General features: G+C 34.1%; 1 long non-coding RNA gene across 1 annotated transcript; it reads right to left on the reverse strand.

Moving 5' to 3' along the window:
* Positions 1 to 13,237: 13,237 nt before the first annotated feature.
* Positions 13,238 to 15,893, reverse strand: LOC128170382 (uncharacterized). Its single transcript, XR_008241821.1, has 3 exons — positions 15,751 to 15,893; positions 14,457 to 14,751; positions 13,238 to 13,870 (listed from the first exon to the last, which is right to left on the reverse strand). It is a non-coding gene; the product is annotated as an uncharacterized LOC128170382 (long non-coding RNA).
* Positions 15,894 to 23,872: the final 7,979 nt, after the last annotated feature.

The raw sequence follows: 23,872 nt of genomic DNA on the forward strand, positions 1-23,872 counted from the left end.
CTGTGTTTGGTGTTTGTGTGCTTGTGTTATTTTGATAACGTAATAGTCATAAGCAAAATAACAGCCTGCAAATCCGTGAATGTTTCTACTTCAGATGCCTGCAAGACAGTGAAAAATCACACTTGGTAACATACTATTCAAAAGTTTTAAAATCGTATAGAATCAACGTTGCCCGACTCTCAGCTAACATTTTGTTCCCATTGTGTTCACAATTTGTGGTACAAGTACATACTTTTCACGTCTAATCTCGACCAGTAAAAGAGATTTTTAGCGTGTATGAGGTTTCGATTTCATGTGTTGCACGTTTTATTCTAATTGGCGAATTCTCAAAAAGGTGTATCCTTTATGTTCTACTGTGTATGGTGTTTGTGTGCTTGTGTTATTTTGATAACGTAATAGTCATAACCAAAATAACAGCCTGCAAGTCCGTGAATGTCTCTACTTCAGATGCCTGCAAGACAGTGAAAAATCACACTTGATAACATACTATTCAAAAGTGTTAAAATCGTATAGAATTAACATTGCTCGACTTTTAGCTAACATTTTGTTCCCATTGTGTTCACAGTTTGTGGTACAAGTACATACTTTTCATCGTCTAATCTCGACCAGTAAAAGAAATTTTTAGCAACACAAATGTAACAACAGTTTGTGCTACATTGAAACTGCGCATGGCTCCAGACTTTTCAGTTTACATTCATCTAACTGCAAAATCGAGTGATTTATATCAGTGTTCGCTAAAGGGATTCGAACTCTAAGACATGGCTAAACATAAAGCTAGCGCTCATTATGGAGTCAACAGTAACATCTTCTGGACGTGCTTTTATTGTCCAACCTCATGCGCCTTTTGGTTTTTGTATTACCATTGTATTTATAATGGAATCATATTTGATATAGTTTGATGGCAACAGTTATCGAGTAAACACCGCCTTACCTGTTAACATCTTTATTTCAAATAACTATCGCTCTAGACAAAGCTTTCAAGTGTTGTAGATTTTTATCTAATTTGATAATTTTTATAAAGATGTATCCTTTATGTTCTACTGTGTATCAAGTTTGTGTGCTTGTGGTATTTTGATAAGGAAATAATTACAACAAAATAAACAGCCTGCAAGTCCGTGAATGTTTCTACTTCAGATGCCTGCAAGACAGTGAAAAATCACACTTGATAACATACTATTCAAAAGTGTTAAAATCGTATAGAATTAACATTGCTCGACTTTTAGCTAACATTTTGTTCCCATTGTGTTCACAGTTTGTGGTGCAAGTACATACTTTTCATCGTCTAATCTCGACCAGTAAAAGAGATTTTTAGCAACACAAATGTAACAACAGTTTGTGCTACATTGAAACTGCGCATGGCTCCAGACTTTTCAGTTTACATTCATCTAACTGCAAAATCGAGTGATTTATACCAGTGTTCTCTATAGGGATTCGAACTCTAAGACATGGCTAAACATACTGCTAGCGCGAATATCATGGAGTCAACAGTAACATCTTCTGGACGTGCTTTTATTGTCCAACCTCATGCGCCTTTTGGTTTTTGTATTACCATTGTATTTATAATGGAATTATATTTGATATAGTTTGATGGCAACAGTTATCGAGTAAACACCGTCTTACCTGTTAACATCTTTATTTCAAATAACTATCTCTCTAGATAAAGCTTTAAAGTGTTGCGCATTTTTATCTAATTGGATAATTTTCAGAAAGATGTATCCTTTATGTTCTACTGTGTATCAAGTTTGTGTGCTTGTGGTATTTAGATAGGGAAATAATTGCAACAAAATAAACAGCCTGTAAGTCCGTGAATGTTTCTACTTCAGATGCCTGCAAGACAGTGAAAAATCACACTTGATAACATACTATTCAAAAGTGTTAAAATCGTATAGAATTAACATTGCTCGACTTTTAGCTAACATTTTGTTCCCATTGTGTTCACAGTTTGTGGTACAAGTACATACTTTTCACGTCTAATCTCGACCAGTAAAAGAGATTTTTAGCAACACAAATGTAACAACAGTTTGTGCTACATTGAAACTGCGCATGGCTCCAGACTTTTCAGTTTACATTCATCTAACTGCAAAATCGAGTGATTTATATCAGTGTTCGCTAAAGGGATTCGAACTCTAAGACATGGCTAAACATAAAGCTAGCGCTCGTTATGGAGTCAACAGTAACATCTTCTGGACGTGTATTTAGTGTCCAACCTCATGTGCCTTTTGGTTTTTGTATTACCATTGTATTTATAATGGAATCATATTTGATATAGTTTGATGGCAACAGTTATCGAGTAAACACCGCCTTACCTGTTAACATCTTTATTTCAAATAACTATCGCTCTAGACAAAGCTTTCAAGTGTTGTAGATTTTTATCTAATTTGATAATTTTTATAAAGATGTATCCTTTATGTTCTACTGTGTATCAAGTTTGTGTGCTTGTGGTATTTTGATAAGGAAATAATTACAACAAAATAAACAGCCTGCAAGTCCGTGAATGTTTCTACTTCAGATGCCTGCAAGACAGTGAAAAATCACACTTGATAACATACTATTCAAAAGTGTTAAAATCGTATAGAATCAACGTTGCCCGACTCTCAGCTAACATTTTGTTCCCATTGTGTTCACAGTTTGTGGTACAAGTACATACTTTTCATCGTCTAATCTCGACCAGTAAAAGAGATTTTTAGCGTGTATGAGGTTTCAATTTCATGTGTTGCACGTTTTATTCTAATTGGCGGATTTTTATAAAGGTGTATCCTTTATGTTCTACTGTGTTTGGTGTTTGTGTGCTTGTGTTATTTTGATAACGTAATAGTCATAACCAAAATAACAGCCTGCAAATCCGTGAATGTTTCTACTTCAGATGCCTGCAAGACAGTGAAAAATCACATTTGGTAACATACTATTCAAAAGTTTTAAAATCGTATAGAATCAACGTTGCCCGACTCTCAGCTAACATTTTGTTCCCATTGTGTTCACAATTTGTGGTACAAGTACATACTTTTCACGTCTAATCTCGACCAGTAAAAGAGATTTTTAGCGTGTATGAGGTTTCGATTTCATGTGTTGCACGTTTTATTCTAATTGGCGAATTCTCAAAAAGGTGTATCCTTTATGTTCTACTGTGTATGGTGTTTGTGTGCTTGTGTTATTTTGATAACGTAATAGTCATAACCAAAATAACAGCCTGCAAGTCCGTGAATGTCTCTACTTCAGATGCCTGCAAGACAGTGAAAAATCACACTTGGTAACATACTATTCAAAAGTGTTAAAATCGTATAGAATCAACGTTGCCCGACTCTCAGCTAACATTTTGTTCCCATTGTGTTCACAATTTGTGGTACAAGTACATACTTTTCACGTCTAATCTCGACCAGTAAAAGAGATTTTTAGCAACACAAATGTAACAACAGTTTGTGCTACATTGAAACTGCGCATGGCTCCAGACTTTTCAGTTTACATTCATCCAACTGCAAAAGCGATTGATTTATATCAGTGTCCCCTAGTGGGATTCGAACTCCAAGACATGGCTAAACATAGAGCTAGCGCTCGTTATGGAGTCAACAGTAACATCTTCTTGACGTGTATTTAGTGTCCAACCTCAATACCTTTTGTTTCTGTTTTTATTACCATTAAATATATATGGCAACAGTAATCGAGTAAACACCGTCTTACCTGTGAACAACTTTATTTCAAATAACTATCGTTCTAGATAAAGCTTTAAAGTGTTGCAAATTTTTATCTAATTGGATAATTTTTATAAAGACGTATCCGTTATGTTCTACTGTGCATGAGGTTTGTGTGCTTGTGGTATTTTGATAAGGAAATAGTGACAACCAAATAAACAGCCTGCAAGTCCGTGAATGTTTCTACTTCAGATGCCTGTAAGACAGTGAAATCACAATTGATAACATACTATTCATAAGTGTTAAACTCGTATAGAATCAACGCTGCTCGACTCTTAGCTAACAATTTACTCCCATTGTGTTCACAGTTTGTGGTACAAGTACATACTTTTCACGTCTAATCTCGACCAGTAAAAGAGATTTTTAGCGTGTATGAGGTTTCGATTGATTTATATCAGTGTCCGCAAGCGGGATACGAACTCAAAGACATGGCTAAAGAAAAGCTAGAGCTCGTTACGGAGTCAACAGAAACATCTTCTGGACGTGTTTTAGTGTCTAACCTCATGCGCCTTTTGTTGTGTTTTTGTTTTTTATCGCTATTGAATATTTAATGGATTTATATTTGAAATAGTTTGATGGCAACAGTTATTGTGAAAACATTGTCTTACCTGTTAACAACCTTATTACAAATAACGATTTAGATAAGCTTAAAGAGACTACTGCAGCCCTCACAATTGAATTGAAATTAACTATAACAAGATCGACAACATCCAATCTTGGAGTAATAGTGTGTCGAAAATGAAGCCTGATCTAGCTCTTACCTTTGCGCAATTTCATCCTTTATGTGTTGCACATTTTATTCTAATTGGCGAATTTTCATGAAGGTGTATCCGTTATGTTCTACTGTGTATGAGGTTTGTGTGCTTGTGTTATTTCGATAACGAAATAGTGACAACCAAATAAACAGCCTGCAAGTCCGTGAATGTTTCTACTTCAGATGCCTGCAAGACAGTGAAAAATCACACTTGGTAACATACTATTCAAAAATGTTAAAATGGTATCGAATCAACGTTGCCCGACTCACAGCTAACATTTTGTTCCCATTGTGTTCACAATTTTTGGTACAATACATACCTTTCACGTCTAATCTCGACCAGTAAAAGAAAGTTTTAGCGACACAAATTAAACAACAGTTTGGGCTACATTGAAACTGCGCATGTCTCCAGACTTTTCAGTTTACATTCATCTAACTGCAAAATCGAGTGATTTATATCAGTGTCCGCTAGAGGGATTCGAACTCCAAGACATGGCTAAACATAAAGCTAGCGCTCATTATGCAGTCAACAGAAACATCTTCTTGACGTGTTTTTTGTGTCCAACTTCATGCAACGTCTGTTTCTGTTTTTTTTTTTTTTTTTTTAGTTTTTTTTTTCATCGCTATTGAATATATAATGGAATCATATTTGAAATAGTTTGACGGCAACAGTTATCGAGAAAACACCGTCTCTCCTGTGAACAACTTTATTACAAATAACTATCACTCTGGATAAAGCTTAAAGAGACTACTACGGCCCTCACACTTGAATTGAAATTTTCTATAATAAGGTCGACAACATACATTCTTGGAGTAAAGGTGTGTCGAAAATGAAGCCTGATCTAGTTTTCTTACCTTTGCGCAATTTCATCCTTTATGTGTTGCACGTTTTATTCTAATTGGCAAATTTTCATAAAGGTGTATCCTTTATGTTCTACTGTGTATGATGTTTGTGTGCTTGAGTTATTTCGATAACAAAATAGTGACAACCAAATAAACAGCCTGCAAGTCCGTGAATGTTTCTACTTCAGATGCCTGCAAAAAAGTGAAAAATCACACTTGATAACATACTATTCAAAAATGTTAAAATGGTATCGAATCAACGTTGCCCGACTCACAGCTAACATTTTGTTCCCATTGTGTTCACAATTTTTGGTACAATACATACTTTTCACGTCTAATCTCGACCAGTAAAAGAAAGTTTTAGCGACACAAATTAAACAACAGTTTGGGCTACATTAAAACTGCTTATGGCTTCAGACTTTTCAGTTTTCATTCATCGAACGGCAAAATCGATTGATTTATATCAGTGTCTGTTAGAAGGATTCGAACTCCAAGACATGGCTAAAAATTGAGGTAGCACTCGTTATGGAGTCAACAGGAACATCTTCTTGGCGTGTTTTTAGTGTCCAACCTCTTGCACTTTTTGATTTTTTTTTATCGTTATTGAATATATAACGGAATCATATTTGAAATATTTTGATGGCAACAGTTATCGAGTAAACACCGTCTTACATGTGAACAACTTTATTTCAAATAACTATCGTTCTAGATAAAGCTTTAAAGTGTTGCAAATTTTTATCTAATTGGATAATTTTTATAAAGACGTATCCGTTATGTTCTACTGTGCATGAGGTTTGTGTGGTTGTGGTATTTTGATAACGAAATAGTGATAACCAAATAAACAGCCTGCAAGTCCGTGAATGTTAATACTTTAGATGCCTGCAAGACAGTGAAAAATCACACTTGATAACATACTATTCAAAAGTGTTAAAATCGTATCAATTCAACGTTGCCCGACTCTCAGCTAACATTGTGTTTCCATTGTGTTCACAGTTTGTGGTACAATTACATACTTTTCACGTCTAATCTCGACCAGTAAAAGAAAGTTTTAGCGAAACAAATGTAACAACAGTTTGCGCTACATTGAAACTGCGCATGGTTTCAGACTTTTCAGTTTTCATTTATCGAACGGCAAAATCGATTGATTTATATTAGTGTCTGTTAGAATGATTCGAACTCCAAGACATGTCTAAACATTAAGGTAGCGCTCGTTATGGAGTCAACAGAATCATCCACGGGACGTGTTTTTGGCGTCCAACCTCTTCTTCCTTTTGTTTTTTTTTTTTAATAGCTATTGAATATATAACGGATTCATTTTTGAAATACTTTGATGGTAAACACCGTCAAACATGTACCTGTTAACAACCTTATTTCAAATAACTATCACTCTGACAAAATAGTCACAAGAAAGTAAACAGCCTCATAGTCCGTGAATGTTTCTACTTCAGATGCTTGCAAGACAATGAAAAATCACTCTTGATAACATACTATTCAAAAGTGTTAAAATTGTATCGAATCAACGTTGCCCGACTCTCAGCTAACATTTCGTTCCGATTGTGTTAACAGTTTTTAGTACGAGTATACAAGTATAAAAGCCTATTTTCAAACAGAAAAGCTCTTAGCGACACAGTTGAAACAACAATTTGCGACACAATGAAACTGCGCACAGCTTCAAACTATTTAGTTTTCATTTATCTAACTGCAATATCGATTGATTTATATCAGTGTCCGCAACAGGGATCCGAGTCCAACACATGGTAAAACATATAGCTAGCGCTGGTTATTCAGTGAACAGCTATATCTATGGAACGTGTTTTTAGTGTCCAACTTCTTGCGGCTTTTGCTTTTGTTTTTTATCGCTATTGAATATATAACGGAATCATATTCAAAATAATTTGATCAAATTTGAAATATTTTGATGACAACAGTTATTGAGTAAACACCATCTTACCTGTAAACAAGTTAACTATCACCTGAGAACAGGCATTCACTAACTATCTTTGACCTCAAGGTTAAATTGAAACTAGAACTGTCCTAATGGGACTAATACCCCCGCAAGGCTAATTTCAAATGGGACAAATAATTGAATTGAATAATAAAGGTTTGGAACACATACAAAAAAAAAAATCTAGAATTGTAAAAAAAAAAAATTAGTTAACAAGAAAAATTAAAATCAAAATTGTCAGAATTTCACTGTACATACATATCTACAACAGTAATACATTTACAAATGTATGTAGGCCTATCTGATGATATATATTTTTTAATTTAATTGATTTAAAGAAAAACGAACAAAATGACAATAACCCCTCCCTTTGCAGTAAATGGAAATACCGGTGGCCAAGCAATGCCCTTCTGTTGATAAAACTTTCAATATCTTTCTAATAAGAGTCTTGACAGATGCAATTAGTTGTTTCAAATTTTCCTCACTTTCTCCTATGGCACAATGGAACTCCATATCAGAAAATTGATCCCATAGGACTATGATTTTCTTTGATGAGCTTGTTAAATTTAATAAACTCCCAAAACATAACCATAATTACCATACTATGTAAAAATATGTAAAAGAGAAAATTTAATATTTCAAACAATTTTAAAATTGCCAAAACACTACAATCATATCAGTAATTTTGAATTTTATTTAAATTAATGCCCAATAGGGTCACTTCATCAATTTACTTGACAAATAAATTTAAACAACCTCTAAAAATAGTTTAACTTCTTCATAAATAATGATATTATTTATTTCCTTATAATGATAGAACTTTTGGTTTACATGAAACAGTTTTAAAATAGCCCCAAAACCATCACCCATTTTACAGATTATCAATTTCCCCTAAACACATGCTCGATCTGAACCATGGCTCAGATAATGGCTCCCTTGGGACAAATGAATTCAGCCACACTTGTCTTTGATGTTCTTATTAGCTCCTAAGAATTTATCATTGACAAACAAAAACTTTGCATTGTCAGTTGATAGAATACTTATAAAAAATATTTTTTTTTATTAATTAAGACATAAAGACAAAAAACCTCCATCTGGATGTATTTATATAAATATATTTTAGAGTGTTTTCTGTTAATTAATTAATAAAATCTGTAAGGATTACCTCCCTTACTTTTCAACATTAGTGTACAATATATAGAATAAGGAAAATGAAAACTGTCATAAAATCATTAAATCTTGTCTGATCTTAAAAAAAATTGCAGGTGCACATCTTCAGATAGTGTTCAACATATGTACAAATTTTCAAACTGTTCCATGCAGTAATAAAAAATTCTACAGTGGGGACAAAGTTGCGTCTACAGACAGACGGACGGACAGACAGACGGACGGACGGACAGACGGACAGGGAGAAACCAATATACCCCCCTAAACTTCGTTTGCGGGGGTATAATTAACTATGATAAGGTCGGCGAATGTCTGTGTGCTTGTGGTATCATAAGTTCCACTGTAGGTAGCTAACACAGTTTCATATAAAATCCAGGGGGTGGGGGGGGGGGGGGGTTCTGGGAAAAATACTGCTATTTTTATGCGGTATACATGATATTTAAATTTTTTTTCAATTGCATGCTATAGAGGTTTATCTTTCGAATACCTGTAGAAAAGTATGTAGAAAAATAAAGGGAGATAACTCCAAAAACATCCAAATTTAACGAGTGCAGAATTTCATGAATTTTTACCAGGTAATAGCTCTTTAAAAACCTGGTAAATGTACACTGAAAATACTATAAACGATGCCTACAGACTTGCTCTTGAAAATGCACAGAAAACTAAAATGGCCGATTTATTTCAATTCCGCTGTTAGGGGAGCCTAAAATGAGTGAGTGTACTGCATTTAGAGGCATCCTTTTGACTACTTTCCTCATGCTTTGAGTGCCAAATAAATTCTAGCATTAACTTACATGTGCATTATTCTTAAATGTTGAAAAAAATTCACAATTTTATCTTTCTATTGATATATACTAGTAGATATATATGTAACATGTTTTACAATCAAATTTTATACGGGTCAGTTTTGCTTGTGTCTCATCTTAAAACGTCCTTATATCGTTACATATAAAACTGTGTATTTGCACTCTTATAAAGAAGTGCAAGGGACAGGCGATTTTGCTTCGTTGTAAGGGTAATTCGTTATATCTCTTGAGTTTACAACATGTTATAAAGTAATGAGGAATGAAAATCAGTTCATGGTAAGTGTCAATTCAGTATAAGCGTGTTCGCTATAACCATGTTTTACTGTATTTTGATAACAAAATAGTCACAACAATTGATAAAATTGAGTAAATAATCATAATTAACAATACAAGGGAGTATATTCTGGTCTAATGATGATGCATGTCCTCTGCTAGTAGTAAAAAAAACCAAAATGGATGAGATTTCAAGCAAGGATACAATTTTGAGCAACACTTGGAAAATAAGGGTCCACCTGAAAATGATAGAGAGATTCTTGAATCTCATTTTGTTGATGAAATGACTGTAGAGGAGGTTATACAGGTAGGTCTGCAAGATGCACGTGTATCTGTCTTCCAGAAATGCTGATAGATGCAGCAATCTTTTGCAAGAGAAAGGGAAGAGAGTTTCTGTGCTCCAAAACTTAAAATGTTTGGATTAGTTTCTGATGAAGAATAAAGGGGAGAAAACATGTTCTACCTATACAAAGTGGAAAGTGGAGACTTTAATTTGGACTTCATTTTAACAGTTTTGAAAATTATGAAAATGTAAACTAAAAAAGCATCATTTTTTAATGTCTGAAAAAAACAACTCAACATAAATGATAGACCCCAATCAGGAATTGCACCTGAATCCCTCATACATAAGTATGAGTGCTTTACTGATTAAGCTATTGAGGTATTCAAACAGAATATCACTATTGATTGTTGAGTTTTCATCCCCCTGAAACCTTTTTCCTAAACCACTGATTTTTTTTTTACAGAATGGTCCCTGGAAACCTATGAGGAAATGCTAGACTTTGATAACATTAATTCTGAGGAACTTGTTCTAAAGCTTGGCAAATTCTATACTGAGGCAACCCCAAATCCTGACCAAAAACGTTTTAAAACACGAAGCGAATGGGCCAAATCGCTTACCTGAGCAAGAATAGACATAACTAGACAACATTGAGATGGCAACCATCTCAAAGGGCCCTGCTTAAATAATGGACTACAGGTGAAAAACATTTCAGAGAAGTTTACTTTGACCTTGTCCTACAACTTAGAAATTTTCCAGCTGGCATAAAACTTGTAATTTAATCTCATTACGCCTTACAAACATGCATTTTTTTTTAACCTGAGCAAGATCAAGCTAATGGGAAACTAGAACTGTCCTAATGGGACTAATACCCCCGCAAGGCTAATTTCAAATGGGACAAATAATTGAATTGAATAATAAAGGTTTGGAACACATACAAAAAAAAAAAAATCTAGAATTGTAAAAAAAAAAAATTAGTTAACAAGAAAAATTAAAATCAAAATTGTCAGAATTTCACTGTACATACATATCTACAACAGTAATACATTTACAAATGTATGTATCTGATGATATATATTTTTTAATTTAATTGATTTAAAGAAAAACGAACAAAATGACAATAACCCCTCCCTTTGCAGTAAATGGAAATACCGGTGGCCAAGCAATGCCCTTCTGTTGATAAAACTTTCAATATCTTTCTAATAAGAGTCTTGACAGATGCAATTAGTTGTTTCAAATTTTCCTCACTTTCTCCTATGGCACAATGGAACTCCATATCAGAAAATTGATCCCATAGGACTATGATTTTCTTTGATGAGCTTGTTAAATTTAATAAACTCCCAAAATATTACCATAATTACCATACTATGTAAAAATATGTAAAAAAGAAAATTTAATATTTCAAACAATTTTAAAATTGCCAAAACACTACAATCATATCAGTAATTTTGAATTTTATTTAAATTAATGCCCAATAGGGTCACTTCATCAATTTACTTGACAAATAAATTTAAACAACCTCTAAAAATAGTTTAACTTCTTTATAAATAATGATATTATTTATTTCCTTATAATGATAGAACTTTTGGTTTACATGAAACAGTTTTAAAATAGCCCCAAAACCATCACCCATTTTACAGATTATCAATTTCCCCTAAACACATGCTCGATCTGAACCATGGCTCAGATAATGGCTCCCTTGGGACAAATGAATTCAGCCACACTTGTCTTTGATGTTCTTATTAGCTCCTAAGAATTTATCATTGACAAACAAAAACTTTGCATTGTCAGTTGATAGAATACTTATAAAAAATATTTTTTTTTATTAATTAAGACATAAAGACAAAAAACCTCCATCTGGATGTATTTATATAAATATATTTTAGAGTGTTTTCTGTTAATTAATTAATAAAATCTGTAAGGATTACCTCCCTTACTTTTCAACATTAGTGTACAATATATAGAATAAGGAAAATGAAAACTGTCATAAAATCATTAAATCTTGTCTGATCTTAAAAAAAATTGCAGGTGCACATCTTCAGATAGTGTTCAACATATGTACAAATTTTCAAACTGTTCCATGCAGTAATAAAAAATTCTACAGGGGGGACAAAGTTGCTTCTACAGACAGACGGACAGACGGACGGACAGACAGACGGACGGATGGACAGACGGACAGGGTGAAACCAATATACCACCCTAAACTTCGTTTGCGGGGGTATAATAATCTACGGTCTTAAACTGATTATAAAAAGATTCGTTATGACCTTCACATTGACTTTGTTCAAATTATTAAGTCGTTGCACACCATTAACCCAAAAGTCCTGTAAATGTGAAGTGGAAGGCAAATATGGCCAAGTGGCGAGTGTTATTAAAGTATGAGCCAGATCGGACCAAGGGAGAAAAGATATTCTCCAGGCAATGATTTTTCATATCATTCTGCTATGACCTTCATATTTGACCTTAAAATTTGGTTCTTGGCCAGTTGCACACCCTTTACTCAGAAGCTCTGTTGATGTGCAGTATGAGCCAAATAAGGTTAAGTGAATGACCTTGAACCTTGACCTGCAAACTGAATTTAAAAAACTGTTTATACAGTTTATGAATTATAAACATGATAAACCTACATTAAACTTTGAACCCTTTGTGAGGCCCAAGAATTGTCCAAAGGGCCAGAGTCTAAACAATTCTAAAAGAACCAAAAATATGTCAACATGCTTGAATAAAGTAAAACTGAATATAATAACATCTAAATTTTTGTAAATAATTTAAATTGTTTTCCTTTGTAAAATTGGACCCCCCCCCCCCCCATTGTGGCCCCATCCTTCCCCTTGGGATCATGATTTGAGCAAACTTAAAGGTTCCCTACCTGAGGATGCTTCAACACAAGTTTCAGCTTTTCTGGCTGATCTGTTTCATAGAAGAAGGTTACTGAAAAGATTTTTAAAGATTATTCTCTATATATTCTTATGTAAAAATTTGATTCTCCACTATGGCCCCACCCTATCCCTGGGGATCATGATTTTAATAAACTTGAATCTACCGTAACTGAGGATGCTTTTACACCAGCTTCAGCTTTTCTGGCTGATTGGTTCTGAGAAGATATTTAAAGATTTTTCTCTATATATTCCTATGTAAAAGTTTGACCCCCCCCATTGTTTTCTTTTGTAAAATTGGACCCCCCCCCCCCCATTGTGGTCCCACCCTACCCCTGGGGATAATGATTTAAACAAATTTGAATCAACCCCACCTGAGAATGCTTTCACACAAGTAACAGCTTTTCTGGCTACTCAGTTTCAGAAAAGAAGATTTTAAAACATTTACTCTATATATTACTATGTAAAAGTTCGACCGACCCCCCCCCCCCCCCAAATTGTGGCTGCACCCTACCCCTGGGGATCATGATTTGAACAAACTTGAATCTACACTACCTGATGATGCTTCCACCTAAGTTTCATCTTTTCTGCCCAAATGGTTATTGGCCAAGTAGTTCTGGAGAAGAAGTTGAAAATGTAAAAAGTTTATGGACAGACAGATGAACAACGGACAAAAAGTGATCAAAAAAGCTTACTTGAGCTTTCAAAAAACAAAAGATGATTGTGAAACACGTATGCCCCCCTCCTTTGGAAACATCCAAAAAGAAAATGGAGGTAAACTGCAAATAACTGGAATTTTTGTAAGTCCAAGGAGTATAACTCTGAGAAATTTGCTATTAATATCATACCCAAAATCGAACTAGTCCTAGATAATATCATGATAAACATGTATACCAATTTTCATTTCAACATGTTTATTCTCTGCGAAGAAAATGAGTGGAAACTGCAAATAACTGGAATTTTTTCTACGTCCAAGGGCCATAACTCTAACAAAAATTGCTCGATCGTACCCATAATCAAACTTGACCTAGGCATTATCATGCTTAACCTGTATACCAAATTTCATTTCAATATGTTTATCCTCTGCCAAGAAAATGCACGGAAACTGTTGGTGGACCAACCGACAGACTGACAGCAGCAAAGCAATATGCCCTCCCTTCCCAAAGGGGTGCATAAAAATGTTCAAGAGTGTTTGGCACGACCTTCAAAACACTTCTCCTTACACCAGAGTAATGGGCTCCTGGAAAAAGGTACAAGAACAGCTGAAATTGCATGCCAACACTAGCATCTCACACAAAATTCACTTCACTAAAATAATCATAATGACCTTACTTTATAATCAATTTCCTTCAAACTTTAATATGTCATATTTCAACTCTTTGCCCACACACATCTGACATTTTTTCTCATCAAAATTAATATTATGCAATTTTATTATTGTTTTTGAAATAATACGCCAAATAAGGCTATAAATCCCCAGAAAAGCCCCTGGCCAAAATAAAATATTTAGACACAGATATTTCAGTAGAAAAAAATATGTTAAATTTGAAATTTCTACATTTAATATACTATAGAAATCAGACATGCTAGTAAATAAACAGCCAGTAATCCCTTTGTTGTAAGCATATAATCAAACATGGCCACTGCAATCAACTTGACGAAGTGGCACTTACAGGTCAAAATGGATAAGCTTTGTGTACAGTAGAGATGACATGGATAGGTATAAAATGCCATTTGAAGTACTGTCAAACATAGAAGACTATAAATATGATGGAAATAAAGAATCCATCACACCATCTTTGATACAGCAAGCAGGAAGTACTTACAGAAGTTGTCAAAATGTTTCAGAGGAACCAAAGGCCATGAAACAAAGGGAGGAAACTCCACCAAAGTAAGCTGCCCAGCAGCAGGTTTTTTTATCAAGGTAATACTAACAGATCCAAGGCTTCATCAGAGGACCAACAGACAACTCGTAAACGCTCCTTTGTCCAGCTATCCGTTGGGGACCATGCCCTTGTAACACGACCAAGTTTAGACTGCCAATACTACATAACTCCTGACTGAGATGGGGAGAGTGGATCCTCGTGTATTCTTCGGCCACAGTCAGAAAGCTGCAGATACCTACAAAATACCAACAGCAATGAATATGAAGGGGGACAATGTGTACTGGCACTGTACCAGTTATCGGCTAAAATTTAACGTTTTCTTTTCGTAATTCCTTATTTCTAGATATTTTTGGATAAAACTTGACATACTTTAAAAAGTGAACTCCTTATTTATCAATCTGTTAGTTTATATCATTATTTAGAACCCAAAACATCTTGTTTTGTGCTTTTAACCATGCCACGAATTTGCCGAGTTTTTACGATTTACTGTACCAGTTATCGGCTTCGTGATAATAACATAGTATAAATCCGTGTTCATGTTGATTTTATACTCTGCTAAATGTAGTTTGAATTATGCCCCTTGTGAGGTCGGACTAAAGTATTCAGGGTCATGATACATTATAAACAAAACTCATAAAATAATTCGTTTATTATACTGTAAAACACCAAATCGTATACTATTCAATACATAATTGTGCAATCAGGCGTTCAATTGCACTACGAATCTCTGGGAAATTCGTAAATTCCTTTTCTTTATACATGTTAAATGTATTGATTTTATATGTCAGATCAAAGAAGGGATATAATAACGTATCACAAAGAGGTAATATTCTATTTTTAACTTATGAAGTCCCTTCCCCCACTGCTGAAAGTGCAAAAATGTAAAATCAGCGGTAAACAATGATCGTTTAAGCTCATGTATAAAGCATATTCAAGAAAGTTTTCAAGCAAACTTACTTTTCTTTATTCGAAAAAGACGACTGAATTAAAAAATCTTGGATTGTCGCATGCTATAAACCCGAACTCTCATTTTAGCGGATAACTGGTCTTAGCCGATAACTGGTACAGTACCAGTAGTGAGTGAAGAAAAATTGATTGATATGATGACCAGCACAGCCCATCTTCATCAGACTACTTCAAGCACCTGCCCAATGCCAAATTTTGCTGTACTCGAGGCAAGAAAGTTAGGCATCTCTTGGAAGTACAAGATAAAATGCGCAAATTGTCCGTTTACCTTTCCGACATTCAACATGTATCATGAGATTCATCAAGAGGGACCAGGCCATAATCCATCAGCAACCAACATCACTCTCGCATATGCCATTCAAGACACTGCCATCAGGGCCGAGAAGATGATTGAACTCCTCACCTGTCTGGACATACCTGCTCCCACCAAATTATTCATGGAGACACTCCTGTGCAAAACAAGCAGAAAAATGACAGAACTGAACAAACTGGACATGAATGACAAGATACAAAAAGTCAAAGAGGTTAATGTTACTCGAGGACACCCTGAAAATATCATCAACATTTCAACAGATGCAAGGTACAACAGCAGCGTCATGTTTAGTCGGAAGACCATTGGCCAGAATGCCAGTCAAGCATTTTCTCTGGCAGTAGAAACAAATACAGATAGAAAGTACATATTTGCCTGTGCTGTACAGAACAAACTCTGCTGGACTGGTGCATGGCTGCGTGGCAAAGGAATGGAAGTGGACTGTCCTGGCGGTCATGCTGAATGTACTGCAAACCTGTCTCCGGCTGCTCTGTTCTCGGAATACGAGATGGCGAAGGATATTGGCATTCAGCTAGGCCTGCAAGATGTTCTAGTTCGGTACGTTACCGAAGACAACGTTGCCCAAGGTGCTAAAGGAGTGGACGATGCCATGCGGGCTCTTCATCCCTTGTGGAAGGTAGAGCGCCTAGCAGACGCTGTCCATCTTGGGCAATCACAGTTCCATGCCAGCAACCGAGCAGTATACAGCGATGAAATGTTCCATTCTAAGACAAAAGAAGAAAAGAAAGAGTTACAAATGGTGTTTGGCAATGATTTAAAATCCAGATGTTCCATGATAGTGAAAAAGATATTCACCAAGTATGACAGAGACCTGGAGAAAATGAGCAGTTTCTTACCCAAAGTCCTGGAGGCAACTGTTGCATGTTATGACGGAGACTGTTTTATGTGTGCCGTCTAGTGGTCTGTGACAGGGGAGTGGTCTCCAACTGGTGAAACTATAGCGCAACTTGGCCATCTATAGTATCACCGCCCTGCAAATAAATGACAACGACCTAAGAATTGTGGCAGAAGTTCTGAAAATGAAGTTGAGTCTGGAGGCTATCTCAGCCATGAAACTTCTGACTGACACCAATGCCAACGAGTCCTACCATAGAACTGCAACTGCTAACATGCCCAAGAATGTGAAATTCTCAAGAACAATGGAAGGCCGTCTGCAATCCATGATTCACAGGAGGAATAACTTACCAGGAACCTCAAACAGACTCAAGTGTGAATCTGCCGGTGTCCAATACTCAGACTACGGCAAGCGACGACTAGCCAGGATTGATCAGCAGTTCCTCTACAGACAAGAATACCATAAAAAGGAAAAGATTAAGACCAGAAGAAACAAACAGCAGGGTAGGAAAATGGACGGACACCATCTATATCATCACGAACATCAAACAAAGTCTGACTACCGGAAGGGACAATTGGATATGAACCTACCTGCAGCACATGATCATCCCTACCACAGGAGAGGAGCATGCCAATATCATTTGAGGCCTCGCCCAGGATGTGACTGAATGACACTATACCCATTTCATAAATGATACTGACTATTACTAACCTTAAAGCTTGAACTGAATCCATCATCATGTACCATCAGGCATATACTAAAACCATTACTGTGAGGAGATATGCATGACTCTCCAATGTTTAGCGGTGTAACATTCTAATAAATATGATAAACTTACCTATTCCTTGTTTTCTCAATTCATGTCAATAATAAGGTCAAGTCTGCAAGGCAGGAAGGGAAAGTGGCACAGGCAGGTGCCCCTAGCTCGGCAGGTCTGTCACTGGTTGTTTATACCATGTGGTTAAAGGTCATATGAAACGATATCCTGACCATATTGAGTTATATACGGGAATGAGTTCATAAGTGCCTATTTAATAAGACTGACATTGTTTTTTGAATATTTTATGCAAAATGTGAGCGCCACAGTCGATCAAAATTACTTAATCGGGAAAAGGAACATTGACTTACGCGGCTTACCTCCCTTGCTTATGACGTCAGTAAGACCCAATCGCCTTATAAAGCTATGTTGTGAATACAAATATCCATGTCATTTTGCAGCATTTTAAAAGAAAAAAAATACTATTTTATATAAAAACTTGTATAATTATACAATAATCAACCACGTCAGTATTTTTTCTCTCAAGAAATGAAATCCTGTGCGTTTTTATTTACATGTAATAGCGTGTACATAATGATATTCAGTTTCGAGACTGCAGGGAGAATAAATGATTTTCTTCATAGATCCACATGCAAGTATTATATAATTTTAATATAAGCATATTTATATGTTTTATTTTGATCTTTTTAATGAAATTGACAAATTCAAAAATAAGTCTGATCGTTTTTTCCCATTTGCACGTCCATGCAATTCATTAAGATTTTTTTTCTAAACAACTTGTAGGCCTCATTGTGCCTCATTCGCTTCACGATTATATTGTTTGTTTCACTTTCAAATTCACAAATATGTTACCATTTAATTATTTTTAGTCTAAGAGAAATTTCTTCAAATGTTTTGTTTTTGAAACGTGTACTTGAATGTGCAGTGTTTTGATTTTAAAACGTGTATAGTCGGTGTTTACTCACAGATCCCTTTTATCTCGCTTTCTTCCGCAATGTTTTCTTTCGGGTTTTTTTTATCATTATTAATGCTTGTTCTTAATAAAATCTGTTGATTATCTTCACATTCGTTCACAACTATTTTTATCAAACAACCGATTTATTTTACCGATACATTTCTAAATCCTTAAATGCCATATTTCCGCGATCTAATTTAATAAAACGTTAATACACGTGTACACAAAGTATTTCCTAAAGATATTGCTACATGTATATAACAATAAGTCAGAAATTTATATTATTTCGAAATAAAATTTAAGAATAATTTTGCGGCATTTTATAGCAGCTCTTAAATACAAACTATGTACACAATGCCTGAAACATTTTCATTGGCCTGCCTTATATACTTTTTTATGTGACAAAATAAATCAAATCAATTTGAATGCTTTAATTCCCTTTAAATGTAGCTCAATCATTATACGTACCGAAGAAGAAAAGAATGTTTCTATTTCAAAAGGATAAGGATAATTCATTAATCAGCTGTAAATGTTGGAGCATTTCTTTCGTTAAATTTCCACTCCAGTACTGAATCTTCATCATGATTTTACTTTTGTGAGAAGCTGATATTAGATTTATTCATTAACGACCAATTAAAACTAAGTCATCTGTAGGCTACTACGAAATCAAATGATTTCATTTGAAAAGAAAGACACGTTCATATATGCAAAAATTACTAAAATTTAATCAATAAACTACTGTAAAATTACACTAGTTTTAATGCATTGTTTACATCGGTGGGTCTTTGTGACGTCATAAATCCACAAAATCAAGAACGATAAGCGGTCAAGAATTTTTTCAGGTGCTCAGTTTTCACGGTTATTTCTCAGTAATGCAAAGGCAAAAAAATCTTACATCATGTATTTTAACATTTGTTTATACCAAGCTTTATATTCATGAAAGAAAATCATAGTGTTAAAAATCGTTTCATATGACCTTTAAAGAGTGATGTGCTCCGAAACAACACACAGTGTGTTGTGGCACAAGTGTGATGCAACAATGGATGCAACCAACTCATGATAACCATGATGTACAGTACCCACAACGTTATTCTTTACAATCCTATCCTATCGTATCGTGTATCAATCCTATTGTAATGTGCTTGTATACTGTTCTATCATGCATTAATCCTATCCTATCATGTGTTAATCCCATCAGGATTATCGTTTAATTTTAACAGTTTTTCCGTTTATCCTATCGTGTTAATCGTTTTATGCCTTTATATAAGCAAGTACTGACAGTTATTTCAAAGTTACGAGTCAATCAGTGTGCCGTATACAGACATTTATCAAACAAAAAATGTAAATTCCTATCCAGCATTCTATCCTGATACTAAATTCTCAATTCTTTAGATCAAATTAACCAGTAGTACATGTAAATCATATCTGTAAGCAGTGGAAGTGAAAAATGATTGTAAACTATCCAAGTTCTAAGGAACATGGTAACATGTTTACCTGTATATCGAATATATTAAATCATACGCGGACTGTATACATTAACTTGTATGTAATATAATTCGTTTTGCATGCATCATTATTTATAGGAACAACAGTAATTATTATATAATTAATATTTACTTAAAACAAAAGTATTATTTTAATTGAACCCACTATATTTTCCATGTGATATTTGATCTCGGGCTAAAATGTTCCCGGTGATCGGCTTGGGTGTGCGGTAATAAAAACAATGTCAACAAATCGTACGCGGAATGTGCATCTGTGTTAATATTTTTTAACGTGTGTGCAATATAATTTATTTTAATGTTTTTTTTATTTAGAAATAAATGTATTTATGATAGATTTTATATTTATTTAGAGCAAAAGTTGTATTTTCATTGAGTCCGTGTTATTTGCTCTCAGGCTGAAATGTTCGCAGCGATCTGCTGGATTATTGAAAACAATGTTAACAATACAAATAATTGATCATTTCAGCTCATAATATTTGTTAAGAAAATTTAACTGGTCATTTTAATACATTATAATATTGATGCAGCGATTACAACAACTGGGCATTTGCTAATAACAAGAATTGCATGTATATCTTGATTTGTACGTGTTCTTTCTCAAATTCTGCCATATTCAGGTTTATCGTGAAGATCGTTTAACGCGGTTATACATTTATCATGAAAATCGTTTATCCTTTCCTATCGTGTATCAATCTTATCATATCGTGCGTGTATACTGAGTGTTCTAACGTGCGTGAATCCTATCCTATCATGCATGAATCCTATCCTATCGTTTATCTTGTAAAAATTAACATTGCAGGTACTGTAGCATATGACACTGATTCTATTTACATGCATGGTAACCCACTTGTTCTGTACTGGATGCTTGTAGCATACAACACCATATTTGTTGTTGCTGCTTCTAGCACCAGTCCAGATGTACGTGACACTTACCATTCAAACCAGGAGCAGAGCCCGAGCGCACTTTTTTTCTGTATTTTGCATGAAATTCGTCCATAGCCACGAAATATAAGTTGCAGATGACAGAAATAGTGCCAACGCATGATTACATAGAAATACGACTTACCTCATTTGCATATGCGGGTCATACTAATCACCCAACAATAAAAAATAAATCCACCCCCCACCCCCAATTTTTCCTCTATTTTGATGAAATGAAAGTTTCATAATTGAACAAAAGGCCCAATTTCTCCATAAATTACCTTAAACAATTGATATTTATTAAAAAAAGGGAGATAGAACCCCAAATAAGCAATTTCACTTTTGACCTGATAGGACACAGACCACAATTATTTTTACCTCTTATTCCTTTTTAAGACAAAAATTCATATAAAAAATTCCACCAGCTCAAATCTTTTCAAATTTGGCATAATAACAGACAAACATTAGTCCAACAACATTTCTGAAGTACAGGAAAATCAATCAAGAGGGGGCTGAGATATGGCCCCTACAGTAACCTCTACCCTGCAATATCCACTTTCACTTCGGAATATTTGTAAACATTGGCCTCTTTACACCCTTCCTTTTGCGCCTTTAAAGATCAACTTTCCCAATTATTTTTAGCAAGTATTTTTTTTCAAACCTTCTTCTTTCCATCCATGCCCTAAAGGCACCAAATTCGCCCATTTAGCACCCCTGGGAATATTTGGGAAAAAAACATACATTTTTAGAATAGAACTACTTGTGTGGTCAATGAGCACGTGGTAAAAATAGTGGTATGTAACCTAATAATATAGAACCAGATGAAATCTTGATCCCGAACCAAAAATTAGCTATCTGGGGAAAAAAAAGATTACCTCTTTCATAATTCAATTTTTTTTTTACTAAAAACTAAAAAAAACGAGCGGCTGGTTTGTAAACCTAAATATAAATATGCTGTCTTTATTATCATTTTTAAATTGCGGTTACCAAGCATTTATATATACTGTCTATTGGATTAGATTCTATGACAAATGCAACATGTATCATATCATTCAATTGAATTACTACCTGATTCATTTTCAGATAGATCTGATATTTCACAATTGTCTGTGTCCAAAGACGCTAGATCTACATGTACATTCAAATATCATTAACATACAATCCTTAAAGCGCCTTTCACAATTGGCGCATGTGCAGAAGCGACTGAATATTCGTTCGACTGATAAAATTAGATATGAATCATAAACTGTTGCCGAAATAATCGCATTTGAAAACATAGGTAATCACAGATTACAAAGCTCACCGAGACGAGACATCACCCTTATGAGACTTCACCTTTATGAGACCACCTTTATCATATTAAATGAAAATCATACTTTATGATCTTGGATATTCATGAATTCTGTTTTGACACAATATTGTATATCATCTGTTAAAAAATTGTATAATAATCATATGTTCATCTGTTAATCAATACAATAATATAAAATTAAATATTGCATCCTATCATATTTACAACATATATCATATAATACAATAAAATACCATCATAAACAATAATGAGATATAATAATGTAACGTATGGTATGACATTGTATTGTGTTTTAAGTTATTGTATTTGATCACATAATACAATATCATAATATATAAAACAAAATAGTATTACATAACAATATCATATTAAATAATACATCATAACATTAAAACATATGATATTATATTGTATAATATAGTATGATATTGTATGATACTGTATCATTTTTGAAACATAATATGAAATTGTATCATATGATACAATATAATTTAATACAACATTGTATCATATCAAATGATACAATATTATGTGATACAGAAAAATATATAATACAACATTATATTATACATATTGTATCATATGATACATATATATTTTACAATATCATACAATACAATTTCATGTTATTATATATCATATTATAAACCAATATCATATAATACAATATCGTATGATACGATATTATATAAATAGTGCCTGTTTTGGAGGGTAACAGTTGAAATTGACACCCCGAGAAAACCATTGTCAACCGACGCAAAGCGGAGGTTGACAATGGTTTTCGAGGGGTGTCAATTTCAACTGTTATCCTCCCAAACAGGCACTATTTATTTTGTTATACTGAATGTCTTAATTTTTAAGAAAATTTTACTGCTTTTATATAGGAATAACGTGAATTCTACAGCGAACCGTACGCGCATAATTTTCGTGCATGTAACATTTTTTAATGTTACCCGTTGCTAAGTGCGATGCTAACGCTGAGGGTAATAGAAAATATTATTAACTGCATCTTAACCAATCAGATTTAAGTATTTAACATGAAAGTATAACAATATAAAATATTACAGTATCATATTATACAATTTCATGTGATATAATTCTATATTACAGAAACTAATATCATATTATACAATATCGTATGGTACAATATTATAGAATATACAATATTGTATCATAGGATACAACATTATATTTTGCAATATCTTATGTAATAGTATCATGTGATAAAATAATAAATTAATAATACAATATAATATTATATAAATAGTGCCTGTTTGGGAGGGTAACAGTTCAAATTGACACCCCGAGAAAACCATTGTCAACCGACGCGAAGCGGAGGTTGACAATGGTTTTCGAGGGGTGTCAATTTCAACTGTTATCCTCCCAAACAGGCACTATTTATTTTGTTATACTGAATGTCTTTTTTAAAATTTTCAAGAAAATTTTACTGCTTTTATATAGGAATAACGTGAATTCTACAGCGAACCGCACGCGCATAATTTTCGCGCATGTAACATTTTTTAATGTTACCCGTTGCCAAGTGCGTTGCTAACGCTGAGGGTAATAGTAAATATTATTAACTGCGTCTTAACCAATCAGATTTCAGTATTTAACATGAAAGTATAACAATATACAACATTGTATCCTAATATACAATACTATACATAACGATATCATGTTACAATATCATAACATAAAATATAAAAAAAATTGATTCAATATCATATCGTATCATATCACTTTTAATAATATT

The sequence above is a fragment of the Crassostrea angulata genome, chromosome 2 (genome assembly GCF_025612915.1).
Source record: "Crassostrea angulata isolate pt1a10 chromosome 2, ASM2561291v2, whole genome shotgun sequence".
Lineage (NCBI taxonomy): Eukaryota > Metazoa > Mollusca > Bivalvia > Ostreida > Ostreidae > Magallana > Magallana angulata.